General features: G+C 45.7%; 1 protein-coding gene across 3 annotated transcripts in view; it reads right to left on the bottom strand.

Annotated features, from left to right (window-relative positions):
- Positions 1-17,650, bottom strand: part of LOC124010962 (ecto-NOX disulfide-thiol exchanger 2-like) — a 311,408-nt gene that overhangs the window by 85,264 nt on the left and 208,494 nt on the right. The window lies entirely within an intron of this gene.

Below are 17,650 nucleotides of genomic sequence, written 5' to 3'. Positions count from 1 at the left end.
ACAAGTTTCACCTGTGTAATGATCATGCTGTTTAATCAGCTTCTTGATATGCCACACCTGTCAGGTAGATGGATTATCTTGGCAGAGGAAAAATGCTCACTAACAGGGATGTAAACAAATTTGTGCACACAATTTCAGAGAAATACAATTTTTGTACATATGGAAAATTTCTGCCATCTTTTATTTCACTTTACATGTTGCATTTATATTTTTGTTCAGTATACTTGGCTCTAGAAAGACTGATGATGCAATGACTTGGTGGCAGGTGGTGTTGCTTACCAGAGAGCCAATACATCTAATCGAAAGTGCAGTTAAAAGGGGAATGGAAACACTAGGATTTAGAACTGTAATTGTAAATTGCCATATTGGCATTGTTGCGTCACTGGCAGGAGAGAAAATTTTGTAACTCCCAAAAATGGCTGAATTTACAGAGTAGCTCCGAGTCTGAGAATTAGTTTAATACAGAGAATGAAATGTTAGTTAGGGTGCCAATAAACCTACTGAAGCCATTCATGTTTGAGCTGATCGTTGTCCCAGATCAAATAATTTGTTCTCGTAGCAGTAACAACACAGACATGATGCCCGAAACACCTCAACTAGAGGGTCTGCTAGAGTAAGAGTGTGTGTGTTATAGAGAGGTGGTGGCGATACAGCCCAAAATCCCAGCGGATTGTGGCTGGATTACATCCAGTCAGAGGTTCCCGTCAGTCTGTCTGGTGACTGTATTACATCCAGTCAGAGGTTCCTGTCAGTCTGTCTGGTGACTGTATTATATCCAGGTCAGAGGTTCCCGTCAGTCTGTCTGGATGGTGATGTATTACATCCAGTCAGAGGTTCCCGTCAGTCTGTCTGGTGACTGTATTACATCCAGGTCAGAGGTTCCCGTCAGTCTGTCTGGATGGTGATGTATTACATCCAGTCAGAGGTTCCTGTCAGTCTGTCTGGTGACTGTATTACATCCAGGTCAGAGGTTCCCGTCAGTCTGTCTGGATGGTGATGTATTACATCCAGTCAGAAGTTCCCGTCAGTCTGTCTGGTGACTGTATTACATCCAGTCAGAGGTTCCTGTCAGTCTGTCTGGTGACTGTATTACATCCAGTCAGAGGTTCCTGTCAGTCTGTCTGGATGGTGACTGTATTACATCCACGTCAGAGGTTCCCGTCAGTCTGTCTGGATGGTGATGTATTACATCCAGTCAGAGGTTTCTGTCAGTCTGTCTATATGGCGATGTATTACATACAGTCAGAGGTTCCTGTCAGTCTGTCTGGTGACTGTATTACATCCAGTCAGAGGTTACCATCAGTCTGTCTGGATGGTGATGTATTACATCCAGTCGGAGGTTCCTGTCAGTCTGTCTGGATGGTGATGTATTATGTCCAGTCAGAGGTTTCTGTCAGTCTGTCTAGATGGTGATGTATTACATCCAGTCAGAGGTTCCTGTCAGTCTGTCTGGATGGTGACTGTATTACATCCAGTCAGAGGTTCCCGTCAGTCTGTCTGGATGGTGATGTATTACATCCAGTCAGAGGTTCCTGTCAGTCTGTCTGGTGACTGGATTACATCCAGTCAGAGGTTCCTGTCAGTCTGTCTGGATGGTGACTGTATTACATCCAGTCAGAGATTTCTGTCAGTCTGTCTGGATGGTGATGTATTACATCCAGTCAGAGTTTCCCGTCAGTCTGTCTGGATGGTGATGTATTACATCCAGTCAGAGGTTTCTGTGAGTCTGTCTAGATGGTGATGTATTACATCCAGTCAGAGGTTCCTGTCAGTCTGTCTGGTGACTGTATTACATCCAGTCAGAGGTTCCTGTCAGTCTGTCTGGATGGTGACTGTATTACATTCAGTCAGAGGTTCCCGTCAGTCTGTCTGGATGGTGATGTATTACATCCAGTCAGAGGTTCCTGTCAGTCTGTCTGGTGACTGTATTACATCCAGTCAGAGGTTCCTGTCAGTCTGTCTGGATGGTGACTGTATTACATCCACGTCAGAGGTTCCCGTCAGTCTGTCTGGATGGTGATGTATTACATCCAGTCAGAGGTTTCTGTCAGTCTGTCTGGATGGTGACTGTATTACATCCACGTCAGAGGTTCCCGTCAGTCTGTCTGGATGGTGATGTATTACATCCAGTCAGAGGTTTCTGTCAGTCTGTCTATATGGCGATGTATTACATACAGTCAGAGGTTCCTGTCAGTCTGTCTGGTGACTGTATTACATCCAGTCAGAGGTTACCATCAGTCTGTCTGGATGGTGATGTATTACATCCAGTCGGAGGTTCCTGTCAGTCTGTCTGGATGGTGATGTATTATGTCCAGTCAGAGGTTTCTGTCAGTCTGTCTAGATGGTGATGTATTACATCCAGTCAGAGGTTCCTGTCAGTCTGTCTGGATGGTGACTGTATTACATCCAGTCAGAGGTTCCCGTCAGTCTGTCTGGATGGTGATGTATTACATCCAGTCAGAGGTTCCTGTCAGTCTGTCTGGTGACTGGATTACATCCAGTCAGAGGTTCCTGTCAGTCTGTCTGGATGGTGACTGTATTACATCCAGTCAAATGTTTCTGTCAGTCTGTCTGGATGGTGACTGTATTACATCCAGTCAGAGGTTTCTGTCAGTCTGTCTGGATGGTGACTGTATTACATCCAGTCAGAGATTTCTGTCAGTCTGTCTGGATGGTGATGTATTACATCCAGTCAGAGGTTTCTGTCAGTCTGTCTAGATGGTGATGTATTACATCCAGTCAGAGGTTCCTGTCAGTCTGTCTGGTGACTGTATTACATCCAGTCAGAGGTTCCCGTCAGTCTGTCTGGATGGTGATGTATTACATCCAGTCAGAGGTTCCTGTCAGTCTGTCTGGTGACTGGATTACATCCAGTCAGAGGTTCCTGTCAGTCTGTCTGGATTGTGACTGTATTACATCCAGTCAGAGATTTCTGTCAGTCTGTCTGGATGGTGATGTATTACATCCAGTCAGAGTTTCCCGTCAGTCTGTCTGGATGGTGATGTATTACATCCAGTCAGAGGTTTCTGTGAGTCTGTCTAGATGGTGATGTATTACATCCAGTCAGAGGTTCCTGTCAGTCTGTCTGGTGACTGTATTACATCCAGTCAGAGGTTCCTGTCAGTCTGTCTGGATGGTGACTGTATTACATTCAGTCAGAGGTTCCCGTCAGTCTGTCTGGATGGTGATGTATTACATCCAGTCAGAGGTTCCTGTCAGTCTGTCTGGTGACTGTATTACATCCAGTCAGAGGTTCCTGTCAGTCTGTCTGGATGGTGACTGTATTACATCCACATCGGAGGTTCCCGTCAGTCTGTCTGGATGGTGATGTATTACATCCAGTCAGAGGTTCCTGTCAGTCTGTCTGGATGGTGACTGTATTACATCCACGTCAGAGGTTCCCGTCAGTCTGTCTGGATGGTGATGTATTACATCCAGTCAGAGGTTTCTGTCAGTCTGTCTATATGGCGATGTATTACATACAGTCAGAGGTTCCTGTCAGTCTGTCTGGTGACTGTATTACATCCAGTCAGAGGTTACCATCAGTCTGTCTGGATGGTGATGTATTACATCCAGTCGGAGGTTCCTGTCAGTCTGTCTGGATGGTGATGTATTATGTCCAGTCAGAGGTTTCTGTCAGTCTGTCTAGATGGTGATGTATTACATCCAGTCAGAGCTTCCTGTCAGTCTGTCTGGATGGTGACTGTATTACATCCAGTCAGAGGTTCCCGTCAGTCTGTCTGGATGGTGATGTATTACATCCAGTCAGAGGTTCCTGTCAGTCTGTCTGGTGACTGGATTACATCCAGTCAGAGGTTCCTGTCAGTCTGTCTGGATGGTGACTGTATTACATCCAGTCAAATGTTTCTGTCAGTCTGTCTGGATGGTGACTGTATTACATCCAGTCAGAGGTTTCTGTCAGTCTGTCTGGATGGTGACTGTATTACATCCAGTCAGAGATTTCTGTCAGTCTGTCTGGATGGTGATGTATTACATCCAGTCAGAGTTTCCCGTCAGTCTGTCTGGATGGTGATGTATTACATCCAGTCAGAGGTTTCTGTGAGTCTGTCTAGATGGTGATGTATTACATCCAGTCAGAGGTTCCTGTCAGTCTGTCTGGTGACTGTATTACATCCAGTCAGAGGTTCCTGTCAGTCTGTCTGGATGGTGACTGTATTACATTCAGTCAGAGGTTCCCGTCAGTCTGTCTGGATGGTGATGTATTACATCCAGTCAGAGGTTCCTGTCAGTCTGTCTGGTGACTGTATTACATCCAGTCAGAGATTTCTGTCAGTCTGTCTGGATGGTGATGTATTACATCCAGTCAGAGGTTTCTGTCAGTCTGTCTAGATGGTGATGTATTACATCCAGTCAGAGGTTCCTGTCAGTCTGTCTGGTGACTGTATTACATCCAGTCAGAGGTTCCTGTCAGTCTGTCTGGATGGTGACTGTATTACATCCAGTTAAAGGTTTCTGTCAGTCTGTCTGGATGGTGATGTATTACATACAGTCAGAGGTTCATGTCAGTCTGTCTGGTGACTGTATTACATCCAGTGCGAGGTTCCTGTCAGTCTGTCTGGATGGTGACTGTATTACATCCAGTCAAAGATTTCTGTCAGTCTGTCTGGATGGTGACTGTATTACATCCAGTCAGAGGTTTCTGTCAGTCTGTCTGGATGGTGACTGTATTACATCCAGTCAGAGGTTCCCGTCAGTCTGTCTGGATGGTGATGTATTACATCCAGTCAGAGGTTCCTGTCAGTCTGTCTGGTGACTGTATTACATCCAGTCAGAGATTTATGTCAGTCTGTCTGGATGGTGATGTATTACATCCAGTCAGAGGTTTCTGTCAGTTTGTCTAGATGGTGATGTATTACATCCAGTCAGAGGTTCCTGTCAGTCTGGATGGTGACTGTATTACATCCAGACAGAGGTTCCCGTCAGTCTGTCTGGATGGTGATGTATTACATCCAGTCAGAGGTTTCTGTGAGTCTGTCTAGATGGTGATGTATTACATCCAGTCAGAGGTTCCTGTCAGTCTGTCTGGTGACTGTATTACATCCAGTCAGAGGGTCCTGTCAGTCTGTCTGGTGACTGTATTACATCCAGTCAGAGGTTTCTGTCAGTCTGTCTATATGGTGATGTATTACATGCAGTCAGAGGTTCCTGTCAGTCTGGTGACTGTATTACATCCAGTCAGAGGTTACCATCAGTCTGTCTGGATGGTGATGTATTACATCCAGTCGGAGGTTCCTGTCAGTCTGTCTGGATGGTGATGTATTATGTCCAGTCAGAGGTTTCTGTCAGTCTGTCTGGATGGTGACTGTATTACATCCAGTCAGAGGTTCCTGTCAGTCTGTCTGGATGGTGATGTATTATGTCCAGTCAGAGGTTTCTGTCAGTCTGTCTAGATGGTGATGTATTACATCCAGTCAGAGGTTCCTGTCAGTCTGTCTGGTGACTGGATTACATCCAGTCAGAGGTTCCTGTCAGTCTGTCTGGATGGTGACTGTATTACATCCAGTCAAATGTTTCTGTCAGTCTGTCTGGATGGTGACTGTATTACATCCAGTCAGAGGTTTCTGTCAGTCTGTCTGGATGGTGACTGTATTACATCCAGTCAGAGATTTCTGTCAGTCTGTCTGGATGGTGATGTATTACATCCAGTCAGAGGTTCCCGTCAGTCTGTCTGGATGGTGATGTATTACATCCAGTCAGAGGTTTCTGTGAGTCTGTCTAGATGGTGATGTATTACATCCAGTCAGAGGTTCCTGTCAGTCTGTCTGGTGACTGTATTACATCCAGTCAGAGGTTCCTGTCAGTCTGTCTGGATGGTGACTGTATTACATCCAGTCAGAGGTTCCTGTCAGTCTGTCTGGTGACTGTATTACATCCAGTCAGAGGTTCCTGTCAGTCTGTCTGGATGGTGATGTATTACATCCAGTCGGAGGTTCCTGTCAGTCTGTCTGGATGGTGATGTATTATGTCCAGTCAGAGGTTTCTGTCAGTCTGTCTGGATGGTGACTGTATTACATCCAGTCGGAGGTTCCTGTCAGTCTGTCTGGATGGTGACTGTATTACATTAAGTCAGAGGTTCCCGTCAGTCTGTCTGGATGGTGATGTATTACATCCAGTCAGAGGTTCCTGTCAGTCTGTCTGGTGACTGTATTACATCCAGTCAGAGATTTCTGTCAGTCTGTCTGGATGGTGATGTATTACATCCAGTCAGAAGTTCCTGTCAGTCTGTCTGGTGACTGTATTACATCCAGTCAGAGGGTCCTGTCAGTCTGTCTGGTGACTGTATTACATCCAGTCAGAGGTTTCTGTCAGTCTGTCTATATGGTGATGTATTACATGCAGTCAGAGGTTCCTGTCAGTCTGGTGACTGTATTACATCCAGTCAGAGGTTACCATCAGTCTGTCTGGATGGTGATGTATTACATCCAGTCGGAGGTTCCTGTCAGTCTGTCTGGATGGTGATGTATTATGTCCAGTCAGAGGTTTCTGTCAGTCTGTCTGGATGGTGACTGTATTACATCCAGTCAGAGGTTCCTGTCAGTCTGTCTGGATGGTGATGTATTATGTCCAGTCAGAGGTTTCTGTCAGTCTGTCTAGATGGTGATGTATTACATCCAGTCAGAGGTTCCTGTCAGTCTGTCTGGTGACTGGATTACATCCAGTCAGAGGTTCCTGTCAGTCTGTCTGGATGGTGACTGTATTACATCCAGTCAAATGTTTCTGTCAGTCTGTCTGGATGGTGACTGTATTACATCCAGTCAGAGGTTTCTGTCAGTCTGTCTGGATGGTGACTGTATTACATCCAGTCAGAGATTTCTGTCAGTCTGTCTGGATGGTGATGTATTACATCCAGTCAGAGGTTCCCGTCAGTCTGTCTGGATGGTGATGTATTACATCCAGTCAGAGGTTTCTGTGAGTCTGTCTAGATGGTGATGTATTACATCCAGTCAGAGGTTCCTGTCAGTCTGTCTGGTGACTGTATTACATCCAGTCAGAGGTTCCTGTCAGTCTGTCTGGATGGTGACTGTATTACATCCAGTCAGAGGTTCCTGTCAGTCTGTCTGGTGACTGTATTACATCCAGTCAGAGGTTCCTGTCAGTCTGTCTGGATGGTGATGTATTACATCCAGTCGGAGGTTCCTGTCAGTCTGTCTGGATGGTGATGTATTATGTCCAGTCAGAGGTTTCTGTCAGTCTGTCTGGATGGTGACTGTATTACATCCAGTCGGAGGTTCCTGTCAGTCTGTCTGGATGGTGACTGTATTACATTAAGTCAGAGGTTCCCGTCAGTCTGTCTGGATGGTGATGTATTACATCCAGTCAGAGGTTCCTGTCAGTCTGTCTGGTGACTGTATTACATCCAGTCAGAGATTTCTGTCAGTCTGTCTGGATGGTGATGTATTACATCCAGTCAGAGGTTTCTGTCAGTCTGTCTAGATGGTGATGTATTACATCCAGTCAGAGGTTCCTGTCAGTCTGTCTGGTGACTGTATTACATCCAGTCAGAGGTTCCTGTCAGTCTGTCTGGATGGTGACTGTATTACATCCAGTTAAAGGTTTCTGTCAGCCTGTCTGGATGGTGATGTATTACATCCAGTCAGAGGTTCATGTCAGTCTGTCTGGTGACTGTATTACATCCAGTCAGAGGTTCCTGTCAGTCTGTCTGTCTGGTGACTGTATTACATCCAGTCAGAGGTTACCATCAGTCTGTCTGGATGGTGATGTATTACATCCAGTCGGAGGTTCCTGTCAGTCTGTCTCGATGGTGATGTATTATGTCCAGTCAGAGGTTTCTGTCAGTCTGTCTGGATGGTGACTGTATTACATCCAGTCAGAGGTTCCTGTCAGTCTGTCTGGATGGTGATGTATTATGTCCAGTCAGAGGTTTCTGTCAGTCTGTCTAGATGGTGATGTATTACATCCAGTCAGAGGTTCCTGTCAGTCTGTCTGGTGACTGGATTACATCCAGTCAGAGGTTCCTGTCAGTCTGTCTGGATGGTGACTGTATTACATCCAGTCTAATGTTTCTGTCAGTCTGTCTGGATGGTGACTGTATTACATCCAGTCAGAGGTTTCTGTCAGTCTGTCTGGATGGTGACTGTATTACATCCAGTCAGAGATTTCTGTCAGTCTGTCTGGATGGTGATGTATTACATCCAGTCAGAGGTTCCCGTCAGTCTGTCTGGATGGTGATGTATTACATCCAGTCAGAGGTTTCTGTGAGTCTGTCTAGATGGTGATGTATTACATCCAGTCAGAGGTTCCTGTCAGTCTGTCTGGTGACTGTATTACATCCAGTCAGAGGTTCCTGTCAGTCTGTCTGGATGGTGACTGTATTACATCCAGTCAGAGGTTCCCGTCAGTCTGTCTGGTGACTGTATTACATCCAGTCAGAGGTTCCTGTCAGTCTGGCTGGATGGTGATGTATTACATCCAGTCGGAGGTTCCTGTCAGTCTGTCTGGATGGTGATGTATTATGTCCAGTCAGAGGTTTCTGTCAGTCTGTCTGGATGGTGACTGTATTACATCCAGTCGGAGGTTCCTGTCAGTCTGTCTGGATGGTGACTGTATTACATTAAGTCAGAGGTTCCCGTCAGTCTGTCTGGATGGTGATGTATTACATTAAGTCAGAGGTTCCTGTCAGTCTGTCTGGTGACTGTATTACATCCAGTCAGAGATTTCTGTCAGTCTGTCTGGATGGTGATGTATTACATCCAGTCAGAGGTTTCTGTCAGTCTGTCTAGATGGTGATGTATTACATCCAGTCAGAGGTTCCTGTCAGTCTGTCTGGTGACTGTATTACATCCAGTCAGAGGTTCCTGTCAGTCTGTCTGGATGGTGACTGTATTACATCCAGTTAAAGGTTTCTGTCAGTCTGTCTGGATGGTGATGTATTACATCCAGTCAGAGGTTCATGTCAGTCTGTCTGGTGACTGTATTACATCCAGTCAGAGGTTCCTGTCAGTCTGTCTGGATGGTGACTGTATTACATCCAGTCAAATATTTCTGTCAGTCTGTCTGGATGGTGACTGTATTACATCCAGTCAGAGGTTTCTGTCAGTCTGTCTGGATGGTGACTGTATTACATCCAGTCAGAGGTTCCCGTCAGTCTGTCTGGATGGTGATGTATTACATCCAGTCAGAGGTTCCTGTCAGTCTGTCTGGTGACTGTATTACATCCAGTCAGAGATTTATGTCAGTCTGTCTGGATGGTGATGTATTACATCCAGTCAGAGGTTCCTGTCAGTCTGGATGGTGACTGTATTACATCCAGACAGAGGTTCCCGTCATTCTGTCTGGATGGTGATGTATTACATCCAGTCAGAGGTTTCTGTGAGTCTGTCTAGATGGTGATGTATTACATCCAGTCAGAGGTTCCTGTCAGTCTGTCTGGTGACTGTATTACATCCAGTCAGAGGGTCCTGTCAGTCTGTCTGGATGGTGACTGTATTACATCCAGTCAGAGGTTCCCGTCAGTCTGTCTGGTGACTGTATTACATCCAGTCAGAGGTTCCTGTCAGTCTGTCTGGTGACTGTATTACATCCAGTCAGAGGTTCCTGTCAGTCTGTCTGGATGGTGATGTAGTATGTCCAGTCAGAGGTTTCTGTCAGTCTGTCTGGATGGTGACTGTATTACATCCAGTCGGAGGTTCCTGTCAGTCTGTCTCGATGGTGACTGTATTACATCCAGTCAGAGATTTCTGTCAGTCTGTCTGGATGGTGATGTATTACATCCAGTCAGAGGTTCCCGTCAGTCTGTCTGGATGGTGATGTATTACATCCAGTCAGAGGTTTCTGTGAGTCTGTCTAGATGTTGATGTATTACATCCAGTCAGAGGTTCCTGTCATTCTGTCTGGTGACTGTATTATATCCAGTCAGAGGTTCCTGTCAGTCTGTCTGGATGGTGACAGTATTACATCCAGTTAAAGGTTTCTGTCAGTCTGTCTGGATGGTGATGTATTACATCCAGTCAGAGGTTCATGTCAGTCTGTCTGGTGACTGTATTACATCCAGTCAGAGGTTCCTGTCAGTCTGTCTAGATGGTGACTGTATTACATCCAGTCAAATCAAATCAAATCAAATTTTATTTGTCACATACACATGGTTAGCAGATGTTAATGCGAGTGTAGCGAAATGCTTGTGCTTCTAGTTCCGACAATGCAGTGATAACCAACAAGTAATCTAACTAACAATTCCAAAACTACTGTCTTATACACAGTGTAAGGGGATAAGGAACATGTACATAAGGATATATGAATGAGTGATGGTACAGAGCAGCATACAGTAGATGGTATCGAGTACAGTATATACATATGAGATGAGTCAGAGGTTTCTGTCAGTCTGTCTGGATGGTGATGTATTACATCCAGGTCAGAGGTTTCTGTCAGTCTGTCTGGATGGTGATGTATTACATCCAGGTCAGAGGTTTCTGTCAGTCTGTCTAGATGGTGATGTATTACACCCAGTCAGAGGTTCCTGTCAGTCTGTCTGGATGGTGACTGTATTACATCAAGTCAGAGGTTCCTGTCAGTCTGTCGAGATGGTGATGTATTACATCCAGTCAGAGGTTCCTTTCAGCCTGTCTGGATGTTGATGTATTACTTCCAGTCAGAGGTTCCCGTCAGTCTGTCTGGATGGTGATGTATTACATCCAGTCAGAGGTTCCTGTCAGTCTGTCTAGATGGTGATGTATTACATCCAGTCAGAGGTTCCTGTCAGTCTGTCTAGATGGTTATGTATTACATCCAGTCAGAGGTTCCTGTCAGTCTGTCTGGATGGTGACTGTATTACATTAAGTCAGAGGTTCCCGTCAGTCTGTCTGGATGGTGATGTATTACATCCAGTCAGAGGTTCCTGTCAGTCTGTCTGGTGACTGTATTACATCCAGTCAGAGATTTCTGTCAGTCTGTCTGGATGGTGACTGTATTACATCCAGTCAGAGGTTTCTGTCAGTCTGTCTAGATGGTGATGTATTACATCCAGTCAGAGGTTCCTGTCAGTCTGTCTGGTGACTGTATTACATCCAGTCAGAGGTTCCTGTCAGTCTGTCTGGATGGTGACTGTATTACATCCAGTTAAAGGTTTCTGTCAGTCTGTCTGGATGGTGATGTATTACATCCAGTCAGAGGTTAATGTCAGTCTGTCTGGTGACTGTATTACATCCAGTCAGAGGTTCCTGTCAGTCTGTCTAGATGGTGATGTATTACATCCAGTCAGAGGTTCCTGTCAGTCTGTCTAGATGGTTATGTATTACATCCAGTCAGAGGTTTCTGTCAGTCTGTCGAGATGGTGATGTATTACATCCAGTCAGAGGTTCCTGTCGGTCTATATGGTGACTGTATTACATCCAGTCAGAGGTTCCCATCAGTCTGTCTGGATGGTGATGTATTACATCCAGTCAGAGGTTCCTGTCAGTCTGTCTAGATGGTGATGTATTACATCCAGTCAGAGGTTCCTGTCAGTCTGTCTGGTGACTGTATTACATCCAGTCAGAGGTTCCTGTCAGTCTGTCTGGATGGTGATGTATTATGTCCAGTCAGAGGTTTCTGTCAGTCTGTCTGGATGGTGACTGTATTACATCCAGTCGGAGGTTCCTGTCAGTCTGTCTGGATGGTGACTGTATTACATTAAGTCAGAGGTTCCCGTCAGTCTGTCTGGATGGTGATGTATTACATCCAGTCAGAGGTTCCTGTCAGTCTGTCTGGTGACTGTATTACATCCAGTCAGAGATTTCTGTCAGTCTGTCTGGATGGTGATGTATTACATCCAGTCAGAGGTTTCTGTCAGTCTGTCTGGATGGTGACTGTATTACATCCAGTCAGAGGTTTCTGTCAGTCTGTCTGGATGGTGACTGTATTACATCCAGTCAGAGGTTCCCGTCAGTCTGTCTGGATGGTGATGTATTACATCCAGTCAGAGGTTCCTGTCAGTCTGTCTGGTGACTGTATTACATCCAGTCAGAGATTTATGTCAGTCTGTCTGGATGGTGATGTATTACATCCAGTCAGAGGTTTCTGTCAGTTTGTCTAGATGGTGATGTATTACATCCAGTCGGAGGTTCCTGTCAGTCTGTCTGGATGGTGACTGTATTACATCCAGTCAGAGATTTCTGTCAGTCTGTCTGGATGGTGATGTATTACATCCAGTCAGAGGTTCCCGTCAGTCTGTCTGGATGGTGATGTATTACATCCAGTCAGAGGTTCATGTCAGTCTGTCTGGTGACTGTATTACATCCAGTCAGAGGTTCCTGTCAGTCTGTCTGGATGGTGACTGTATTACATCCAGTCAGAGGTTTCTGTCAGTCTGTCTGGATGGTGACTGTATTACATCCAGTCAGAGGTTCCTGTCAGTCTGTCTGGTGACTGTATTACATCCAGTCAGAGTATTCTGTCAGTCTGTCGAGATGGTGACTGTATTACATCAAGTCAGAGGTTCCTGTCAGTCTGTCTAGATGGTTATGTATTACATCCAGTCAGAGGTTTCTGTCAGTCTGTCGAGATGGTGATGTATTACATCCAGTCAGAGGTTCCTGTCGGTCTATATGGTGACTGTATTACATCCAGTCAGAGGTTCCCATCAGTCTGTCTGGATGGTGATGTATTACATCCAGTCAGAGGTTTCTGTGAGTCTGTCGAGATGGTGATGTATTACATCCAGTCAGAGATTCCTGTCAGTCTGTCTGGATGGTGACTGTATTACATCCAGTCAGAGGTTCCCGTCAGTCTGTCTGGATGGTGATGTATTACATCCAGTCAGAGGTTCCTGTCAGTCTGTCTGGTGACTGTATTACATCCAGTCAGAGATTTATGTCAGTCTGTCTGGATGGTGATGTATTACATCCAGTCAGAGGTTTCTGTCAGTTTGTCTAGATGGTGATGTATTACATCCAGTCAGAGGTTCCTGTCAGTCTGGATGGTGACTGTATTACATCCAGACAGAGGTTCCCGTCAGTCTGTCTGGATGGTGATGTATTACATCCAGTCAGAGGTTTCTGTGAGTCTGTCTAGATGGTGATGTATTACATCCAGTCAGAGGTTCCTGTCAGTCTGTCTGGTGACTGTATTACATCCAGTCAGAGGGTCCTGTCAGTCTGTCTGGTGACTGTATTACATCCAGTCAGAGGTTTCTGTCAGTCTGTCTATATGGTGATGTATTACATGCAGTCAGAGGTTCCTGTCAGTCTGGTGACTGTATTACATCCAGTCAGAGGTTACCATCAGTCTGTCTGGATGGTGATGTATTACATCCAGTCGGAGGTTCCTGTCAGTCTGTCTGGATGGTGATGTATTATGTCCAGTCAGAGGTTTCTGTCAGTCTGTCTGGATGGTGACTGTATTACATCCAGTCAGAGGTTCCTGTCAGTCTGTCTGGATGGTGATGTATTATGTCCAGTCAGAGGTTTCTGTCAGTCTGTCTAGATGGTGATGTATTACATCCAGTCAGAGGTTCCTGTCAGTCTGTCTGGTGACTGGATTACATCCAGTCAGAGGTTCCTGTCAGTCTGTCTGGATGGTGACTGTATTACATCCAGTCAAATGTTTCTGTCAGTCTGTCTGGATGGTGACTGTATTACATCCAGTCAGAGGTTTCTGTCAGTCTGTCTGGATGGTGACTGTATTACATCCAGTCAGAGATTTCTGTCAGTCTGTCTGGATGGTGATGTATTACATCCAGTCAGAGGTTCCCGTCAGTCTGTCTGGATGGTGATGTATTACATCCAGTCAGAGGTTTCTGTGAGTCTGTCTAGATGGTGATGTATTACATCCAGTCAGAGGTTCCTGTCAGTCTGTCTGGTGACTGTATTACATCCAGTCAGAGGTTCCTGTCAGTCTGTCTGGATGGTGACTGTATTACATCCAGTCAGAGGTTCCTGTCAGTCTGTCTGGTGACTGTATTACATCCAGTCAGAGGTTCCTGTCAGTCTGTCTGGATGGTGATGTATTACATCCAGTCGGAGGTTCCTGTCAGTCTGTCTGGATGGTGATGTATTATGTCCAGTCAGAGGTTTCTGTCAGTCTGTCTGGATGGTGACTGTATTACATCCAGTCGGAGGTTCCTGTCAGTCTGTCTGGATGGTGACTGTATTACATTAAGTCAGAGGTTCCCGTCAGTCTGTCTGGATGGTGATGTATTACATCCAGTCAGAGGTTCCTGTCAGTCTGTCTGGTGACTGTATTACATCCAGTCAGAGATTTCTGTCAGTCTGTCTGGATGGTGATGTATTACATCCAGTCAGAAGTTCCTGTCAGTCTGTCTGGTGACTGTATTACATCCAGTCAGAGGGTCCTGTCAGTCTGTCTGGTGACTGTATTACATCCAGTCAGAGGTTTCTGTCAGTCTGTCTATATGGTGATGTATTACATGCAGTCAGAGGTTCCTGTCAGTCTGGTGACTGTATTACATCCAGTCAGAGGTTACCATCAGTCTGTCTGGATGGTGATGTATTACATCCAGTCGGAGGTTCCTGTCAGTCTGTCTGGATGGTGATGTATTATGTCCAGTCAGAGGTTTCTGTCAGTCTGTCTGGATGGTGACTGTATTACATCCAGTCAGAGGTTCCTGTCAGTCTGTCTGGATGGTGATGTATTATGTCCAGTCAGAGGTTTCTGTCAGTCTGTCTAGATGGTGATGTATTACATCCAGTCAGAGGTTCCTGTCAGTCTGTCTGGTGACTGGATTACATCCAGTCAGAGGTTCCTGTCAGTCTGTCTGGATGGTGACTGTATTACATCCAGTCAAATGTTTCTGTCAGTCTGTCTGGATGGTGACTGTATTACATCCAGTCAGAGGTTTCTGTCAGTCTGTCTGGATGGTGACTGTATTACATCCAGTCAGAGATTTCTGTCAGTCTGTCTGGATGGTGATGTATTACATCCAGTCAGAGGTTCCCGTCAGTCTGTCTGGATGGTGATGTATTACATCCAGTCAGAGGTTTCTGTGAGTCTGTCTAGATGGTGATGTATTACATCCAGTCAGAGGTTCCTGTCAGTCTGTCTGGTGACTGTATTACATCCAGTCAGAGGTTCCTGTCAGTCTGTCTGGATGGTGACTGTATTACATCCAGTCAGAGGTTCCTGTCAGTCTGTCTGGTGACTGTATTACATCCAGTCAGAGGTTCCTGTCAGTCTGTCTGGATGGTGATGTATTACATCCAGTCGGAGGTTCCTGTCAGTCTGTCTGGATGGTGATGTATTATGTCCAGTCAGAGGTTTCTGTCAGTCTGTCTGGATGGTGACTGTATTACATCCAGTCGGAGGTTCCTGTCAGTCTGTCTGGATGGTGACTGTATTACATTAAGTCAGAGGTTCCGTCAGTCTGTCTGGATGGTGATGTATTACATCCAGTCAGAGGTTCCTGTCAGTCTGTCTGGTGACTGTATTACATCCAGTCAGAGATTTCTGTCAGTCTGTCTGGATGGTGATGTATTACATCCAGTCAGAGGTTTCTGTCAGTCTGTCTAGATGGTGATGTATTACATCCAGTCAGAGGTTCCTGTCAGTCTGTCTGGTGACTGTATTACATCCAGTCAGAGGTTCCTGTCAGTCTGTCTGGATGGTGACTGTATTACATCCAGTTAAAGGTTTCTGTCAGCCTGTCTGGATGGTGATGTATTACATCCAGTCAGAGGTTCATGTCAGTCTGTCTGGTGACTGTATTACATCCAGTCAGAGGTTCCTGTCAGTCTGTCTGTCTGGTGACTGTATTACATCCAGTCAGAGGTTACCATCAGTCTGTCTGGATGGTGATGTATTACATCCAGTCGGAGGTTCCTGTCAGTCTGTCTGGATGGTGATGTATTATGTCCAGTCAGAGGTTTCTGTCAGTCTGTCTGGATGGTGACTGTATTACATCCAGTCAGAGGTTCCTGTCAGTCTGTCTGGATGGTGATGTATTATGTCCAGTCAGAGGTTTCTGTCAGTCTGTCTAGATGGTGATGTATTACATCCAGTCAGAGGTTCCTGTCAGTCTGTCTGGTGACTGGATTACATCCAGTCAGAGGTTCCTGTCAGTCTGTCTGGATGGTGACTGTATTACATCCAGTCTAATGTTTCTGTCAGTCTGTCTGGATGGTGACTGTATTACATCCAGTCAGAGGTTTCTGTCAGTCTGTCTGGATGGTGACTGTATTACATCCAGTCAGAGATTTCTGTCAGTCTGTCTGGATGGTGATGTATTACATCCAGTCAGAGGTTCCCGTCAGTCTGTCTGGATGGTGATGTATTACATCCAGTCAGAGGTTTCTGTGAGTCTGTCTAGATGGTGATGTATTACATCCAGTCAGAGGTTCCTGTCAGTCTGTCTGGTGACTGTATTACATCCAGTCAGAGGTTCCTGTCAGTCTGTCTGGATGGTGACTGTATTACATCCAGTCAGAGGTTCCCGTCAGTCTGTCTGGTGACTGTATTACATCCAGTCAGAGGTTCCTGTCAGTCTGGCTGGATGGTGATGTATTACATCCAGTCGGAGGTTCCTGTCAGTCTGTCTGGATGGTGATGTATTATGTCCAGTCAGAGGTTTCTGTCAGTCTGTCTGGATGGTGACTGTATTACATCCAGTCGGAGGTTCCTGTCAGTCTGTCTGGATGGTGACTGTATTACATTAAGTCAGAGGTTCCCGTCAGTCTGTCTGGATGGTGATGTATTACATTAAGTCAGAGGTTCCTGTCAGTCTGTCTGGTGACTGTATTACATCCAGTCAGAGATTTCTGTCAGTCTGTCTGGATGGTGATGTATTACATCCAGTCAGAGGTTTCTGTCAGTCTGTCTAGATGGTGATGTATTACATCCAGTCAGAGGTTCCTGTCAGTCTGTCTGGTGACTGTATTACATCCAGTCAGAGGTTCCTGTCAGTCTGTCTGGATGGTGACTGTATTACATCCAGTTAAAGGTTTCTGTCAGTCTGTCTGGATGGTGATGTATTACATCCAGTCAGAGGTTCATGTCAGTCTGTCTGGTGACTGTATTACATCCAGTCAGAGGTTCCTGTCAGTCTGTCTGGATGGTGACTGTATTACATCCAGTCAAATATTTCTGTCAGTCTGTCTGGATGGTGACTGTATTACATCCAGTCAGAGGTTTCTGTCAGTCTGTCTGGATGGTGACTGTATTACATCCAGTCAGAGGTTCCCGTCAGTCTGTCTGGATGGTGATGTATTACATCCAGTCAGAGGTTCCTGTCAGTCTGTCTGGTGACTGTATTACATCCAGTCAGAGATTTATGTCAGTCTGTCTGGATGGTGATGTATTACATCCAGTCAGAGGTTCCTGTCAGTCTGGATGGTGACTGTATTACATCCAGACAGAGGTTCCCGTCATTCTGTCTGGATGGTGATGTATTACATCCAGTCAGAGGTTTCTGTGAGTCTGTCTAGATGGTGATGTATTACATCCAGTCAGAGGTTCCTGTCAGTCTGTCTGGTGACTGTATTACATCCAGTCAGAGGGTCCTGTCAGTCTGTCTGGATGGTGACTGTATTACATCCAGTCAGAGGTTCCCGTCAGTCTGTCTGGTGACTGTATTACATCCAGTCAGAGGTTCCTGTCAGTCTGTCTGGTGACTGTATTACATCCAGTCAGAGGTTCCTGTCAGTCTGTCTGGATGGTGATGTAGTATGTCCAGTCAGAGGTTTCT

This window comes from Oncorhynchus gorbuscha, linkage group LG23 (genome assembly GCF_021184085.1).
Source record: "Oncorhynchus gorbuscha isolate QuinsamMale2020 ecotype Even-year linkage group LG23, OgorEven_v1.0, whole genome shotgun sequence".
Classification (NCBI taxonomy): Eukaryota; Metazoa; Chordata; class Actinopteri; order Salmoniformes; family Salmonidae; genus Oncorhynchus; species Oncorhynchus gorbuscha.
This window is presented reverse-complemented; position numbering and strand designations above follow the sequence as displayed.